At 45.4% G+C, this 17,742-nt stretch overlaps 1 protein-coding gene across 4 annotated transcripts in view; it reads right to left on the bottom strand.

Moving 5' to 3' along the window:
* KCNIP4 (potassium voltage-gated channel interacting protein 4) overlaps positions 1–17,742 on the bottom strand; it is an 871,913-nt gene that overhangs the window by 93,648 nt on the left and 760,523 nt on the right. The gene's annotated exons all lie outside the window — the stretch shown is intronic.

Raw genomic sequence — 17,742 nt, 5'->3', positions numbered from 1 at the left:
GTATAATCTCTGTGACAGGGCAACAGGCTATACATATATGTGGAGCTGGAGAACTGCCCAGACTCCGCCGGCCATTGCTATTGTTGACAATGGGAAGGTGCACGTCCTTGGCCACGCCCTACGCGTTTCATCAGAGCGACATCTTCTGGAGAGTAGGGCGTGGCCAAGGACGTGCACCTTCCCACTGTCAACAATAGCAACGGCCGGCTGAGTTTGTTACAAACGCGATCGAATTTTAGCACTTTGTGAGTAATTTTCTTTTATGATGGAATAAAGATGGCATAAAAACGTTTTTGCACTATGGATATACTTTTCTCTCCTCCCTTATGCATCTAACCACGGAGCATACTTGGAAGTGAAGGGCGAACATTCCCCCAGCGCACCAGCAGCAGAGTCTAAACAGCAGCACAGTGGCTTATACTGTGAAGGCTCGGTTAACCCTATGAGGGTGTTGCACAAACACAGGGTTTTAGCGCCAAAGCTTATTTTCAATTTTCTTTCTACCGAACGGACTTGGCCACACACGGACACACAGAAAGTCTGACGTTCGCTTGCGCGATGACTTACAGCACGTACTACGGGACTAGAAAAAGGAAGTTCAATAGCCAGTAGCCAATAGCTTCCTTTTTCATACTTGCTTCTGAGCATGCGTCATTCTTAGTCCGCCGTACTAGCATACTGACGAACGTACTGTCCGCTGAAACCCAAGTCCGACGGGAAGATTGGAGTGCAAAAATACTTTCTTAGTCCGCCGGACTTCACGCTGGAAAAGTCCGCTGAAGCCCACACACGATCGAATTGTCTGCTTAAATGCGTTTCGGCGGACTAAGTACGCCAGACAATCTGATCGCGTGTACGCGGCATTACAGTTACAAAAAAAGTGTAAATATATATATATATATATATATATATATATATATATATATATATATATATATAAAATGAAAAAAGCCAAACATAGTTGTGTCTTTCTTGTTCTTCTCTCTCTATTCTCAATATTGTTCTGCTCTGTTTTACTGTATTTTATGCTTAACTGCAATGTTTTATTGTTATTATGTTTTATCATGTTTGCTTTGCAGGTACCGTCTTTCCCCAAAAGTAAGGCATCCCCTGATAATAAGGCATCCCCGATAATAAGACCTCCCCGATCTTAAGGCCACCCTGGAATATAAGGCCCCCTGAAGCTACCATAAGGCTTCTGACTCCTCTGGACCATAGCGGTGGGCACTGCCACGCAGCTCACTGATTGGCCGCAGCGCAGCTGGAGCTGTTCAGGCAGTGCGAGGTCTCTTTAAATCAGTGAGCCGCGGCCGGCTCTCTGGATGACGAGTGACGTCACCCGTCATCAGAGAGCCTGCCCTGCTGCCAGGACAAGCTACCACCTTCTGCCGCCTGCTGCTCGCTCTACCCTGACAGAGTCTGGCTGACTCGCAATTAGACAGTCAGTGGGTGACGCGGGGCAGGATTCGGGCACATTGTGTGGAATCTGGCCACCACAGACATACAGGGGGGACTGAGGAGGGGGGGATGTCTGGTAAAGGCGGGGGATGTCTAGTGAAGGTGGGGGGGACTCGCTTAAAATGACACAGGGTGGATTTGAGGGGGGGAATCAAAATGGCAGAGGAGGATCAGAAGGGGGCGGAATCAATAATGTGTACTGTATTCATCTTCATCGAAAAATAAGACATCCCCTGAAAATAAGACCTAGCACATCTTTGGGAGCAAAAATCAATATAAGACACTATCTTATTTTTGGGGAAACAGGGTATGTAATTCTTTCATACTTTCCTGTTTACTGTGTTTTATTGTTAATCATTATTTTCTTTGTAGGTACACCATTCAGCTGCAGCACTGATTTATCTATCTTGACAGCAACAGCATTTGCTCTCACAATACGCAAATCAGTGACTCCAGTGTTGTAGTAGGTTATTTCACCACCACAGTTGAAAAAAAGAGCATATATGCTGAAGCATGGGGGCAGGGGTGGAGGGGCAATTTGCTCCTAACATTAGGGGCGGATTTCCCCCATGCTTTGGCATATATTTTTTACTCTTCTGTTGGCACAGATTGCAATAAAAAAGTTGTTTTATTGAGTTAATGTTTTATTGTTCCCATTATTTGTTTTTCAGGTACGCCATTCAGCTGCAGCACTGATTTATTTATCTTGACAGCAACAACGCTTGCTCTCACGTTACGTAAATCAGTGACTTTCACAACCACAGTTAAAAAAAAAGGTGCCTGTATGCCCATCATTAGAAGTGGGTGGATGCAGGGCGGTATTCTAATTGTGAACATACCCACCGATCAATCTCTTTTTTCGTTCAGCTCACAGGTTGCATGAAAAAAAGAACATTACAATATATGCCCAACAAGGACCAGCAACGTACTGGTATGTTGCTAAATGTTTTGTGGTTATACCAGAATGATGCCTGCAGATTTAGGTATCATCTTGGTATCGTTCTTTTCAGGCAGCGGTCGGCTTTCATATAAAAGCAATCCTAGCAGCTAATTAGCCACTAGACTGCTTTTACAAGCAGTGAGAGGAAACATCCCCCCCTTCTGCCATCTTACGTGGTTTTCTCGGGCTCTCCTGTCCCACTGGGGAACCTGAGAATGCAGCCGGTGGTTCCGCCAGCTGACTGTAGAGCTGATTAAAGACCAAAACAGCTCCCATCATCTCTATGGCTTAAGAAACCGTAAGCTACACGCATTTTATGACTTTGGTTTTGCTGGATATATACAGCGCTACTGGGAAATTGGGAAAGGATCTTATCACACCGATCTTGGTATGGTCAAATGCATTGAGGGCAGAGGAGAGATCTAGAGTCTAATAGACACCTTTTTTTTTTTAAAGAGAGTACCTGTCACTACCTATTGCTATCATAGGGAATATTTAAATTCCCTGTGATAACAATAAAAATGATTAAAAAAAGAAAGGAACAGTGTAACAAAAAAAAAGCAAAATAAATAATAATAATAATTAAAAAAAAGAGCACCCCCCCGTGCTCGTGTGAACGCAAGTGTCTGTCTTGTGTCATATGTAAACAGCAATTGCACCATGCATTTGAGGTATCACCACGAACATCACATCGAGGGCAGTAATTTTAGCAGTGGGCCTCCTCTGTAAATCTAAAGTGGTAACCTGTAAAGGCTTTTAAAGGATTTTAAAAATGTATGTAGTTTGTTGCCACTGCACGGTTGTGTGCAATTTTAAAGCATGTTGTGTTTGGTATCTATGTACTCGGCATAAGATCATCTTTTATATTTTACCAAACATTTGGGCATGTTGAGTCCATGGAATATTTTATATTTTGCCACATGTTTCGAAGAAAATTATTATTTTTATTTTTTTACACAAAGTTGTCACTAAATTATATATTGTTCACACATGACATGGGTATATGTGGAATTGCACCCCACAATACATTATGCTGCATCTCCTGAGTACGGGGATACGACACGTGTGGGACTTTTTGGGAGCCTAGACTACAGGACCAGTCACCACCTTCAGAATTTCTAAGGGCGTAAAATGGGGATTTTATTCCTCACTACCTATCATAGTTTCAGAGGCCCTGAAATGTCAAAATAGCACAATAACCCCCCCCCCCCCTCCACCCCCAAATGACTCCATTTGAAATTCCAGAAAATGTACTCTAGGTTGTAGACCCTATAACTTTTGCGCAAATCAATAAATATACACTTATTGACATATTTTTTTACCCGAGACGTGTGGCTGAATGCATTTTGGCCTAAACATATGACTATAATTGAGTTTGTTGTATTTTTTTTCATAACACAAAGTAGAAAATATCATTTCTTTTTAAAATTTACATTTTTTTTCGTTTTTTATAGCACAAAAAATAAAAACCACAGGTGATCAATTACCACCAAAAGAAAGCTCTATTCGTGGGGAAAAAAGGATGTAAATTGTTTTGGTATAGCATTGCATAACTGCGCAATTACCAGTTAAAGCAGCACAGGGCCAAATTGTAAAAAGTGCTCTGGTCAGGAAGGGGGCAAATCCTTCCGGAGCGGAAGTGGTTAATCCTACCATGAAGGTTCTTCAGGCACTTCCTTTTATAGGATGACACACCTTTGTCTATCTACCCCATTGCTATCTTGCATTGCCACCCTATGGCTCTGTTCCAGTGTCCATCCTTCACTTTATGTCAACATGGGACAGATCCCCTGCTGAGTCGAATAAGAATGGTACAGTTGTCACTTTTGGGACATTCACATCCATTCCAACCCATGTAACCTGAAAGTGTTTTATGGGAATTGAATGTGTTGAACTGCCAACATCCTAAATGCAGAGAGAAAAAATATGCAGCAAGTGCAACACGGGCAGCCCCCTCTGACTTTTAAGGCAGAAATAGAGGTAGCGGAGTAAGTAAAAGGCAACAGGGTGCCGCTTTTATTGAGTACACAATATGATAATATTTGTGAACATAGCCATAGACAATGATATTAAAATGTACAAGGTATACCAATGAACCAATTAATAAATATACAAAAGTGAGTACACACCTCACATTGACAACACTGAAGAAATTACGCTTTGCTACAATGTAAAGTAGTGAGTGTACAGCTTGTATAACATTGTAAATTTGCTGTCCCCTCAAAATAACTCAACACATAGCCATTAATGTCTAAACCTCTGACAACAAAAGTGAGTATACTCCCAAGTGAAAATGTCCAAATTGTGGCCAATTACCATTTTCCCTCCTGGTGTCATGTGACTCGTTAGTGTTACAAGGTGTCAGGTGTGAATGGGGAGAAGGTGTGTTAAATTTGGTGTTATCGCTCTCACTCTCTCATACTGATCACTGGAAGTTCAACATGGCACTTCATGGCAAAGAACTCTCTGAGGATGTGAAAAAAATAATTGTTACTCTACATAAAGATGGCCTAGGCTATAAGAAGATTGCCAAGACCCTGAAACTGAGCTGCAGCACACTGGCCAAGACCGTACAGCGGTTTAACAGAACAGGCCTCGCCATGATCGACCAAAGAAATTGAGTGTACGTGCTCAGCATCATATCCAGAGTTTGTCTTTGGGAAATAGATATATGAGTGCTGCCAGTAGGGATGAGCCGAACACCCCCCGGTTCGGTTCGCACCAGAACTTGCGAACGACCCCCGCGTTCGGCACGAACGTTAGAACCCCATTGAAGTCTATGGGACTCGAACGTTCGAATTGGAAAGTGCTAATTTTAACGGCTAATATGCAAGATAGTGTGCTAAAAAGGGTTTGGCGATCTGCCTCCTGCCTCAGGGGACATGGGTCACTACAAAAAAAAGTTTTAAAAACTACCGTTTTGGCGGGAGCACTGATTTTAATGACGATTAAAGTGAAAAAAAAAGTGAAATATTCCTTTAAATATGGTGCCTGGGGGGTGTCTATAGTATGCCTGTGAAGTGCCACGTGTTTCCCGTGTTTAGAACAGTCCCTGCACAAAATGACATTAAACGGAAATAACACCATTTAAAACTGCTTGCGGTTTTAATGTTATATCTGGTTCCTGCAATATGGTTAAATCATTCAGAAAAATGGCATGGGTAGCCCTCCCTGCCCATTACCAGCCTATTTGGGTCTTGTACGCATATTAAGGGGAACCCCGTACCCATATTAAAAAAAGGAAATGCGTGTGGCCCCCAGGCCCTATATACTCAGAACAGCAGTATACAGGCGGTGAAACAAGACAGGGACTGTGTAGGTTTGTTGTGTTAAGTTGAATCTGTTTGTCATTTTCAACCGGTACATTTTTAAAGTGTAGCTCCAGTCAAAAAAAATATCTTTAAGCTTTTTGGAAAACATAGGGAAGGGTTATCACCCCTGTATAATTTGTTTTGTCGTCCATCTTTTTTCATCTCACTTGCTGTTGTCTCCTTCCGTTTGCAAGTAGGAGATGTTTGTAAATTGGATGTTTGAAAGTAGGGGCCTGCCCTATATGCTCTGCAGAAATGGCGGAACAAGGTGTTGGTTTTGCAACAACATTGTAAGCCTTCAAAGTGACTCTTGGTGGCCGCTGGAGCGCCCTGCTGTGAACGATTATATCAAGAATTGTAATTACATGCCATTGTTGAACAGTGGTAGAAAAATTGACCTTTGGTGGTTGTGGTGCTGGTGCCACAACACTATAAGTCCTCACCGTTACTCTGGGTGGGCACAGGAAGGGGCCCTCCTGTGAAATATTATATCAAGAATTGTAATTGTAATTAGCCCTGCTGCAAAGCATTGCATCAAAAATTGTACTTAAACGCCCCTGTTAAACAGGGGCAGAAAAATTGGGCCTTAGGCACTGGTGCCATCACACTGCAACCTCTGCCATACACTCTAGTTTTATTGCAGGAATTAGCCCTGCTGCAAAGCATTGCATCAAAAATTGTACTTAAACGCCCCTGTTAAACAGGGGCAGAAAAATTGGGCCTTAGGCACTGGTGCCATCACACTGCAACCTCTGCCATACACTCTAGTTTTATTGCAGGAATTAGCCCTGCTGCAAAGCATTGCATCAAAAATTGTACTTAAACACCCCTGTTAAACAGGGGCAGAAAAATTGGGCCTTAGGCACTGGTGCCATCACACTGCAACCTCTGCCATACACTCTAGTTTTATTGCAGGAATTAGCCCTGCTGCAAAGCATTGCATCAAAAATTGTACTTAAACGCCCCTGTTAAACAGGGGCAGAAAAAATGGGCCTTAGGCACTGGTGCCATCACACTGCAACCTCTGCCATACACTCTAGTTTTATTGCAGGAATTAGCCCTGCTGCAAAGCATTGCATCAAAAATTGTACTTAAACGCCCCTGTTAAACAGGGGCAGAAAAATTGGGCCTTAGGCACTGGTGCCATCACACTGCAACCTCTGCCATACACTCTAGTTTTATTGCAGGAATTAGCCCTGCTGCAAAGCATTGCATCAAAAATTGTACTTAAACGCCCCTGTTAAACAGGGGCAGAAAAATTGGGCCTTAGGCACTGGTGCCATCACACTGCAACCTCTGCCATACACTCTAGTTTTATTGCAGGAATTAGCTCTGCTGCAAAGCATTGCATCAAAAATTGTACTTAAACGCCCCTGTTAAACAGGGGCAGAAAAATTGGGCCTTAGGCACTGGTGCCATCACACTGCAACCTCTGCCATACACTCTAGTTTTATTGCAGGAATTAGCCCTGCTGCAAAGCATTGCATCAAAAATTGTACTTAAACGCCCCTGTTAAACAGGGGCAGAAAAATTGGGCCTTAGGCACTGGTGCCATCACACTGCAACCTCTGCCATACACTCTAGTTTTATTGCAGGAATTAGCCCTGCTGCAAAGCATTGCATCAAAAATTGTACTTAAACACCCCTGTTAAACAGGGGCAGAAAAATTGGGCCTTAGGCACTGGTGCCATCACACTGCAACCTCTGCCATACACTCTAGTTTTATTGCAGGAATTAGCCCTGCTGCAAAGCATTGCATCAAAAATTGTACTTAAACGCCCCTGTTAAACAGGGGCAGAAAAATTGGGCCTTAGGCACTGGTGCCATCACACTGCAACCTCTGCCATACACTCTAGTTTTATTGCAGGAATTAGCCCTGCTGCAAAGCATTGCATCAAAAATTGTACTTAAACGCCCCTGTTAAACAGGGGCAGAAAAATTGGGCCTTAGGCACTGGTGCCATCACACTGCAACCTCTGCCATACACTCTAGTTTTATTGCAGGAATTAGCCCTGCTGCAAAGCATTGCATCAAAAATTGTACTTAAACGCCCCTGTTAAACAGGGGCAGAAAAATTGGGCCTTAGGCACTGGTGCCATCACACTGCAACCTCTGCCATACACTCTAGTTTTATTGCAGGAATTAGCCCTGCTGCAAAGCATTGCATCAAAAATTGTACTTAAACGCCCCTGTTAAACAGGGGCAGAAAAATTGGGCCTTAGGCACTGGTGCCATCACACTGCAACCTCTGCCATACACTCTAGTTTTATTGCAGGAATTAGCCCTGCTGCAAAGCATTGCATCAAAAATTGTACTTAAACGCCCCTGTTAAACAGGGGCAGAAAAATTGGGCCTTAGGCACTGGTGCCATCACACTGCAACCTCTGCCATACACTCTAGTTTTATTGCAGGAATTAGCCCTGCTGCAAAGCATTGCATCAAAAATTGTACTTAAACACCCCTGTTAAACAGGGGCAGAAAAATTGGACCTTAGGCACTGGTGCCATCACACTGCAACCTCTGCCATACACTCTAGTTTTTTTGCAGGAATTAGCCCTGCTGCAAAGCATTGCATCAAAAATTGTACTTAAACGCCCCTGTTAAACAGGGGCAGAAAAATTGGGCTGCTGGCATCACCCAGAACCAAAAATGTTCTTCCAACATATCAGCGGAGGAGGAAGAGGATAGACAATCAACATAACAGGACAGTCACTCAGCATCAGCATAGGCAGTCTTGAAGGGATGTGGTATTTCAAAAAAATTATTCGGTTACATCAGCTTCAGGTGCTTGGTAGCTGTGGGTGATCCAAGACTGATTCATCTTGATGAAGGTCAGTCGATCAACTGATTCGGTGGACAGGCGCACCCTGTGATCGGTAACAAAGCCACCAGCAGCACTGAAGGTGCGTTCCGAAAGAACGCTGGATGCAGGACAGGCCAGTAGCTCAATTGCATACTGTGCAAGCTCTGGCCAGTGATCCATCCTCAAGACCCAGTAAGCCAGAGGATTTTCAGTGGGAAAGGTGTCCAAGTCTGACCTTGCCCCTAGGTATTCCTGCACCATGTAAATTAGACGCTGGCGATGGGTGCTGGAACCAATCATACCTTGGGGCTGCGGACTAAAAAATTGTCTGAACGCATCAGTCAGACGGCCACCTTCTCCACCGCTCCTTCTGACTGATGCCTCAGCAACACGTTGTCCAGGACCAGGAGTTTGTGACCTCCCAGTCTCTGGGAACGCGTTGCACAGAGCTTTCTGCAAGGCCTCCCGGAGATGTCTCATCCTCTGCTCCCTCTGCGATGGCAAGATAAGGTCGGCAACCTTACCCTTGTACCGTGGATCAAGGAGAGTGGCCAGCCAGTAATGGTCCCTCTCCTTGATCCGAAGAATACGAGGATCCTTCCGCAGGCTTTGCAGGATCAGGGAGGCCATGCAGCGTAGGTTAGCTGAGGCATTCGGTCCGGAGTCCTCTGGGTCACTAAGGACAACATGATCCGCAGCTACCTCCTCCCAGCCACGTACAAGTCCACGTGTTTCTTGGGACTGTAAATCATCCCTATAAGACTGCTGCTGCTGATGCTGAGTGCCAGCCTCCACCTCCATGCTGACACAATCATCCTCCTCCTCCTCTTCCTCCTCCTCACCCTCTTCCTGTGTGATGGGTGGCACAGCAGGAACACTGTCTGGATAAAGGGGGCCTTGAGAGGCAAGGAAGTCCTCCTCTTCCTGCCTCTGTTCTGCCTCAAGTGCCCTGTCCATTATTCCACGCAGCGTATGCTCCAAGAGGTGGACAAGAGGTATAGTGTCACTGATGCATGCACTGTCACTGCTCACCATCCTTGTGGCCTCCTCAAACGGTGACAGGACAGTGCATGCATCCCTGATCATGCCCCACTGGCGTGGTGAGAAAAAACCAAGCTCTCCTGACCCTGTCCTGGTGCCGTAGTCGCACAGGTACTCATTGATGGCCCTCTGCTGCGTGTGCAGCCGCTGCAGCATGGCCAATGTTGAGTTCCATCTGGTGGGCATGTCACATATAAGGCGGTTCTTGGGCAGGTTCAACTCCTTTTGGAGCTCAGCCAGCCGAGCACAGGCATTAAATGATCGGCGGAAATGCACACAGACTCTCCTGGCCTGTTTCAGGACATCCTGTAAGCCGGGGTACCTGCCCAAGAACCGCTGCACCACCAGGTTAAGGACGTGAGCTACACAGGGCACATGGGTCAGTTGTCCCTGTCGGAGGGCGGAGAGGAGGTTGGTGCCATTGTCGCAAACCACCATTCCTGGCTTAAGCTGGCGTGGCGTCAACCACCTCTCGGCCTGCCCCTGCAGAGCTGACAAAACATCCGCCCCAGTGTGGCTCCTGTCCCCCAAACAAACCAGCGCAAGCACGGCATGGCATCGTTTTGCCTGCGTACTTGCGTAGCCCCTGCAACGCCTACGGAGCACCGCTGGTTCTGAGGACAGAGCACTGGAAGAGGCCGTGGAGGAAGAAGAAGAGGAGGGGGTGGAGGAGAGAGGTGTGTCACAACCAATAGTAGCATTTTGGAGGCGTGGTGGCGGAACAACCTCCAATACTACTGCACCTTGTCCTGCATCCTTCCCAGCAGCCAGAAGAGTGACCCAATGGGCCGTGAAAGACAGGTAACGTCCCTGTCCATGCCTGCTGGACCATGAGTCAGCGGTAATATGCACCTTACCGCTGACCGCCCTGTCCAGCGAGGCAAGGGCATTGCCTTCCACATGCCGGTAGAGAGCCGGAATTGCCTTCCGTGAGAAAAAGTGGCGTTTGGGGACCTGCCACTGAGGAACCGCACATTGTACAAACTCACGGAAGGGGGCCGAATCTACCAACTGAAAAGGCAGCAGTTGAAGTGCTAGCAATTTAGCCAAGCTAGCATTCAACCGCTGGGCATGTGGATGGCTGGGAGTAAATTTCTTCCGCCGGTCCAGCAGCTGGGGCAGGGACATTTGTCTGCTATAATCGGACGTGGATGTACCACTAGCAGAGTTCCCGGAAGCACTTGGCTGTGACACACCTAATTCTACACCTTCATTCCTCTCAGAGCAGGTTTCAGAGAGGACTGAAGGTCTAGTGGGGTTGGAGATGCCAGCTGATGAGGAGCAAGGAGAGGTCCGCTTTGTTCTTTGGTGTGGGTCTTTGAGGTATGCTTGCCAACGAGCTGCATGGCAGGTCAACATATGTCTGGTCAAGCATGCGGTGCCCAAGCGGCTGATGTTTTGGCCACGTGAGATACGCTTGAGACATATGTTGCAAATAGCAGCGGTGCGATCTGATGCACTCGTCTCAAAAAAGGCCCACACCAAAGAACTTTTAGAATAACGCGCAGAGGAAGCGCTCTGCGCAGAGGAAGCGCTCTGCGCAGGCGGAGCTCTGCGGTGTGATTCAGTCGGTGTGCTGCCCCTAAGCTGGCCCCCGGAGGGCATCCTGCCTCGTTGGACATGTGCCTCCTCCTCCTCCTCCTCCTCCCTCCTTCCAGGCACCCACGTGGAGTCAGTGCCCTCATCATCCCCTCCCTCTTCATCGCTGTAGCAAACCTGGCAGTATGCTGCAGCTTGTGGAACATTACTGCCAGATTGCTGTCCTTCTTGAGCATCCCCTCTCTCTGTGCTCACGCTACTGCCTTCCTCTAGCTGAGTGTCATCATCAGAGCCCACCAAACACTGGGCATCCTCCTGGAGCATGTACCCAACACTGTGCTCAAAGAGTTCAGGAGACTCCTCAGGAGGACGTGGTGGGTCTAGGGAAGGAGTCACTGATGATGACATTGAGAGGAGGGACGACGATGTGTTGGCAGCTGCTTTTCTACTACCCTGAGACTGGGTGAGAGAGGATGAGGAGGATGAAGAGGGCTTGGTCATCCACTCTACCAAGTCGTTGGCATGTTGCGGTTCAACATGTCCAGCTGCAGAAAAGAAGGACAAGCATGTCCCATGGCCACGTGCTGATGACAATGCACCGCGTCCCCGACCAGCACTGTTGTCTCTAGACACAGAGCCTGCTTGCCCTCTTTTATCGGCTCGCGCCTGTCTGCCTCTCCTTGCTGGCCTTCCAGACATGGTAATGGCCTGAAGGGAGTTGGGTAAAACAGTAGTTGGGTAGTTTATATTGTGCTGGAGGCACACAACACCCACTAACTCCTGCAGATGCCTTTTTTTATAGAACAGCAGAGTTAAAGGGGTATATACAGATGTATACTGTGCTGTGCTGGAAGCACACACAACTTCCAATAACTCCAGCAGATGCCAATCGGGCCCAAATACAGAACAGCTATGTAGGTGGATAATAGCGGTATGTACTGGGTACAGAGCAGGCACACAGCACGCACTATCTCCTGAGTGACACTGCTGACTGCAAGCTCTATTGTTAAAGATGGACCACTAGCTATATAGGTGAGGTGAATATCACGGTGTATACTGCGGTCAGGGCACGCAGACAATAACAAGAAAACAGCAGAGTTAAAGGGGTATATACAGATGTATACTGTGCTGTGCTGGAAGCACACACAACTTCCAATAACTCCAGCAGATGTCAATCGGGCCCAAATACAGAACAGCTATGTAGGTGGATAATAGCGGTATGTACTGGGTACAGAGCAGGCACACAGCACGCACTATCTCCTGAGTGACACTGCTGACTGCAAGCTCTATTGTTAAAGATGGACCACTAGCTATATAGGTGAGGTGAATATCACGGTGTATACTGCGGTCAGGGCACGCAGACAATAACAAGAAAACAGCAGAGTTAAAGGGGTATATACAGATGTATACTGTGCTGTGCTGGAAGCACACACAACTTCCAATAACTCCAGCAGATGTCAATCGGGCCCAAATACAGAACAGCTATGTAGGTGGATAATAGCGGTATGTACTGGGTACAGAGCAGGCACACAGCACGCACTATCTCCTGAGTGACACTGCTGACTGCAAGCTCTATTGTTAAAGATGGACCACTAGCTATATAGGTGAGGTGAATATCACGGTGTATACTGCGGTCAGGGCACGCAGACAATAACAAGAAAACAGCAGAGTTAAAGGGGTATATACAGATGTATACTGTGCTGTGCTGGAGGCACACACAACTTCCAATAACTCCAGCAAATGACAATCGGGCTCAAATAGAGAACAGCTATGTAGGTGTATATAATGGTATGTACTGGGTACAGAGCACGCAGACAGCACGCACTAACACTACTGACTGCAAGCTCTATTATTAAAGCTAGATCACTAGCTATATAGGTGAGGTGAATATAGTGGTGTATACTGCGGTCAGGGCACAGACAGTAACCACTACACAAGAGCAAAATAGCAAATCAGCCAAAAACGATTGGTGTGTAACTGTGTTGAAGGTACACAGAACACCCACTGCTTCAGATGCTAACAAACACTACACGAGGCCGCCTGAAAGGCAGCTTTATATAGTGTGGGGCGTGCACTACACAGTCTGAGCTATGATTGGCCACAGGCAGGATGCCTGTGGCCAACCATTGCTCTTCCCGCTACTGGCGCTGCGATTGGCCAAGCATGCGGGGTCACAGTGCATGCTTGGCCAATCGTGAGACAGCAATGCATTGCGCCATCGCAGTGCATTGTGGGCCACACGAATTTTGCCGCGAACGGCCCAAACGTTCGGAATTCGGCGAACGCACGAACGACCAATGTTCGAGTCGAACATGCGTTCGACTCGAACACGAAGCTCATCCCTAGCTGCCAGCATTGCTGCAGAGGTTGAAGGGGTGGATGGGGTCAGCCTGCCAGTGCTCAGACCATACACTGCGCACTGCGTCAAATTAGTCTGCATGGCTGTTGTCCCAGAAGGAAGCCTCTTCTAAAGATGATGCACAAGAAAGCCTGTAAACAGTTTGCTGAAGACAAGCAGACTAAGGACATGGATTACTGGAACCATGTCCTGTGGTCTGATGAAAGCAATATAAACGTATTTGGTTGATATGGTGTCAAGCGTGAGTGGTGGCAACCAGGTGAGGAATACAAAGACAAGTGTGTCTTGCCTACAGTCAAGCATATTGGTGGGAGTGTCATGGTCTGGGGCTGCATGAGTGCTGCCGGCACTGGAGAGCTACAGTTCATTGAGGTAACCATAAATGCCAACATGTACTGTGACATACTGAAGTAGAGCATGATCCCTTTGGAGACTGGGCCACAGCGCAATATTCCAACCTAATAACGACCCCACCACTGCCTTGCTAAAGAAACTGAGGGTAAAGGTGATGGACTGGCCAAGCATGTCTCCATACATAAACTGTACTGAGCATCTGTGGTGCATCCTCAAACGAAGGGGGAGGAGCGCAAGGTCTCTAATGCCGTGTACACACAACCGGACTTTTCGACGGACTAGGTCCGACGGTCTTCCCGACAGACTTTCCGAACGAACGGACTTGGCCACATACAAGCACACCAAAGTCTGGCGGATTCGAACGTGATGATGTATGACCGGACTAGAATAAGGAAGTTCATAGCCAGTAGCCAATAGCTGCCCTAGTGTTGGCATACAGATGAACGTATTTTTCGACCGGACTCTAGTCCATCGGAAAGATTTGAAACATGTTTTAAATCTAAAGTCCATCTGATTTTTAGACAGCAAAGGTCTGATGAAGCCCACACGTGACCGAATTGTCCAGCGGATTCATTCTGTCGGATCTAGTCCGTCAAAAAGTCCGGTCGTGTGTACACAGCATAACATCCACCAGCTCCGTTATGTTGTCATGGAGGAGTGGAAGAGGACTCCAGTGGCAACCTGTGAAGCTCTGGTGAACTCCATGCGACAGAGGGTTAAAGCAGTGCTGGAAAATAATTGTGGCCACACAAAATATTCATACTTTGAGGTCAAATTTGGACATTTTCACTTAGGAGTGTACTCACTTTTGTTGCCAGGAGTTTAGACATTAACTGCTTTCCAACCAGCACGCGACGATGTACGTTGGCACAATGGCACCACTGCGCAAATAGGCTTACCTGTACGTCTCCTTTAAATGGCAGGCTAGTTGGCGTGAGCGCTGGCATGTGCGCCGCGGGCCTCGTGATTTCTCGACGTCTGCCGGTGGCCCGCAATCATGACACTGAGAGGCAGAATGGAGAGATGTAAACAAGGCATTTCCCTGTTCTGCCTAGCAACATGACAGGGATCTACTGCTCCCTGTCATCGAAAGCAGTGATTTCTGTCATGTTCTCGTGAGCCCATCTCCCCTACTGTTAGAACACAGTTTATCCCTTGATCGCCCCTTAGGGTTTTACCCCCTTCCCTCACAGTGTCATTTACACAGTAATCAATGCATTTTTATAGCACTGATCGCTGTATAAATGTCAATGGTCCCAAAATAGTGTCAAAAGTGTCCGTCACAGTAAAAATCTCAGATTGCCGCCATTACTAATAAAAAAAATTAATAATAAAAATGCCATAAATCTATCCCCCTATTTTGTAGACACTATAAATTTTGTGCAAACCAATCATTACACGCTTATCATTATACACTTATTGCGATTTTTTTTTTGTAACAGAAATATGTAGAAGAATACATATTGGCCTAAATTGATGAAAACATTTTATTTTTATTTTTTTGGGGGGATATTTATTATAGCAAAAAGTAAAAAACATTGCTTTTTTTTTTAATTGTCACTTTTTCTTTGTTTATATCACAGAAAATAAAAACCCCAGAGGCGATCAAATATCACCAAAAGAAAGCTCTATTTGTGGGAAAAAAAGAACGCCAATTTTGTTTGGGTGCAATGTTGCACAACCATGCAATTGTCAGTTAAAGCGACGCAGGGCCGTATCGCAAAAAGTGCTCTGGTCAGGAAGGGGGTAAATCCTTCTGGGGCTGAAGTGGTTAATGGCTGTGTGTTGAGTTATTTTGAGGGGACAGCACATTTACAGTGTTATACAAGCTGTACACTCACTACTTTACATTGTAGCAAGTGTAATTTCTTCAATGTTGTCAAATGAAAAGATATAATAAAATATTTACAAAAATGTGAGGGGTGTACTCACTTTTGTGAGATACTATATATCAAACCTAGGCGAATAATCCAGGTACTGCCAGAGTCAAGCTGAGGTCAGTTCATGACGATTTATAACATGTAACCCAGCATGTTTCGGAAATTATTGCTATGTATTTTCCTTCATCAGGACAGGTTTACATTTGGGTGACTTTATTTTTATCTGAAAAATAGATATAGTTACATAGTATTTACACTACAGTGCATGAACATAAATGAAACAGATACTTTTACATAGTGAGCTATATAGTATTTGGCTTTAAGGTACTTACATAGAGGGTTCATTGGGTGGATATGGGAAAAAGAAGGTAATAAAAACAATGCAAGAGATCCATGTTAGCTGAAAGAGTCTGCATGGAAAACCTTTCTTTTTTAATATAATACCCAATTTGTTTGGTTAAAAAAAAAAAGATGTTAAGCCGAGTAAATATTTCATGCTTTAAAATTGCGTACGACCATGGAATGGTACTAAAAAAATCTCCATAGTGTTGCTTTAAAAGCCTTTACAGGTTACCAGTTTAAAGTTACATAGGAGGTCTGATGCTAGAATTGTTTCCCTTGTGATAGTATAGGCAGTGACAGGTCCTCTTTACTGAGACATTTGGGGTCATCTGGGGACCCCAGATCTCGCCTCTGCCCTAAAAAGCATCTGATCAAATGGTGAGTGGTTTGATCAGAAGCTTTCACAAACCATTTATTGCTTGTTTACAACCTGGCGAAACAGGAAGTTACAAAATACTTGTCACTTCCAGTTTCTTAGACCATGGAGATGGAGATCAGGGACATTCTGGTTCTTGGTCAACTCTATAGTAGGGAGGCAAAACCAAGTCAAAGGCTCCCTGGTAGGATGGGAGAACTCGAAAATGGGCTGGGGGGAGAAGGCGTTGGGTGGACTACCACATGTAAAAGCAATTCCATGGCTATTTAACCACTAGGATTGCTTTTAAATCAAAGAGCATTGCCAACAGAAAAGAATATACCGGGATGATACCTGTAACTGCAGTCCAGGACTTCATATGATGTCCTACAGGCGGGAAGTGGTTAAAGCAGAGCTCCAGCCCAGAATAAAAACTTTAATCTGGAGATGTTCCCCATAGTACTTCTTTTCTGTCATAAGGTGTCCACAATCTTCCTGGTTGAATCATGGCCAGCATCATTGACAGTGAAAGGAGAAGCAGCACGGTGATCATCTCTCCTCTCTGTCGCTTTGCTTTTTTCTCCTATCATTATGCTCCTTGTCAGCACATAAACTGATTGGATTCTTCCTCTGCCCGTCAGAGCTCTGCTGTACATGGACTACAAAAGGCTAATAACAACTCAAATTCAGTCACTGACACTACTTACATTTAAAAAATACTTTTGATGGTCTGCTTATGACTACAGGGCTGCATCAACTGTGTATTTTTTTAGATGCTAGAGTTCAACTTTAAAATATTGAGTCAGAGAGGCATTATAACAAACAAGTAAAAACAATTGTGAGTAAGCTAAAAGCCAACCTAAATGCTAAAAATTAAATATATATGTGAAGCTGCCCCTTTAAGTGAATAAACTACCTTCAAATAGAAAATATACAGAAAGTAAGGCGCTAACACACACCCTTTATCTACTCAAATACCTTACATGGTATGTGTGGACATCAATCAAATAGTGAATCAGAAATGATTAAATTAGCAAAAAACAAAGTCCATTAAACAGAGTAGTTCTTGCTGTGAACTCCAACCACTGTGCCTTCTGGTATTAAAGTGCCTTAGATGCCCCTTCAATGGACTTAAAAATCTCCAGCAGCCGAGACCCAGAAAAGATGTAATAATTCAGGATAGTGTAATAACGTTTATTTAAAAAACAATAACCACAATTAAAATACAAATTTTTCACTTACATTTAGAGGTGCTATGGTCAGCACCAACATAAACAACCTGATAGTATAAGTCTGGCAAGCTGCTCTGTCTAAGCCGGCGTTCTTTCCAATGACCGGAATCACTATCTAACCCCAACAG

The sequence above is a fragment of the Lithobates pipiens genome, unplaced genomic scaffold (genome assembly GCF_037356315.1).
Source record: "Lithobates pipiens isolate NorthernLeopardFrog02 unplaced genomic scaffold, aLitPip1_a1.2 Scaffold_13, whole genome shotgun sequence".
Lineage (NCBI taxonomy): Eukaryota > Metazoa > Chordata > Amphibia > Anura > Ranidae > Lithobates > Lithobates pipiens.
The sequence above is the reverse complement of the archived record's forward strand: the minus strand, read 5'-3'. Positions and strand labels throughout refer to the sequence as shown.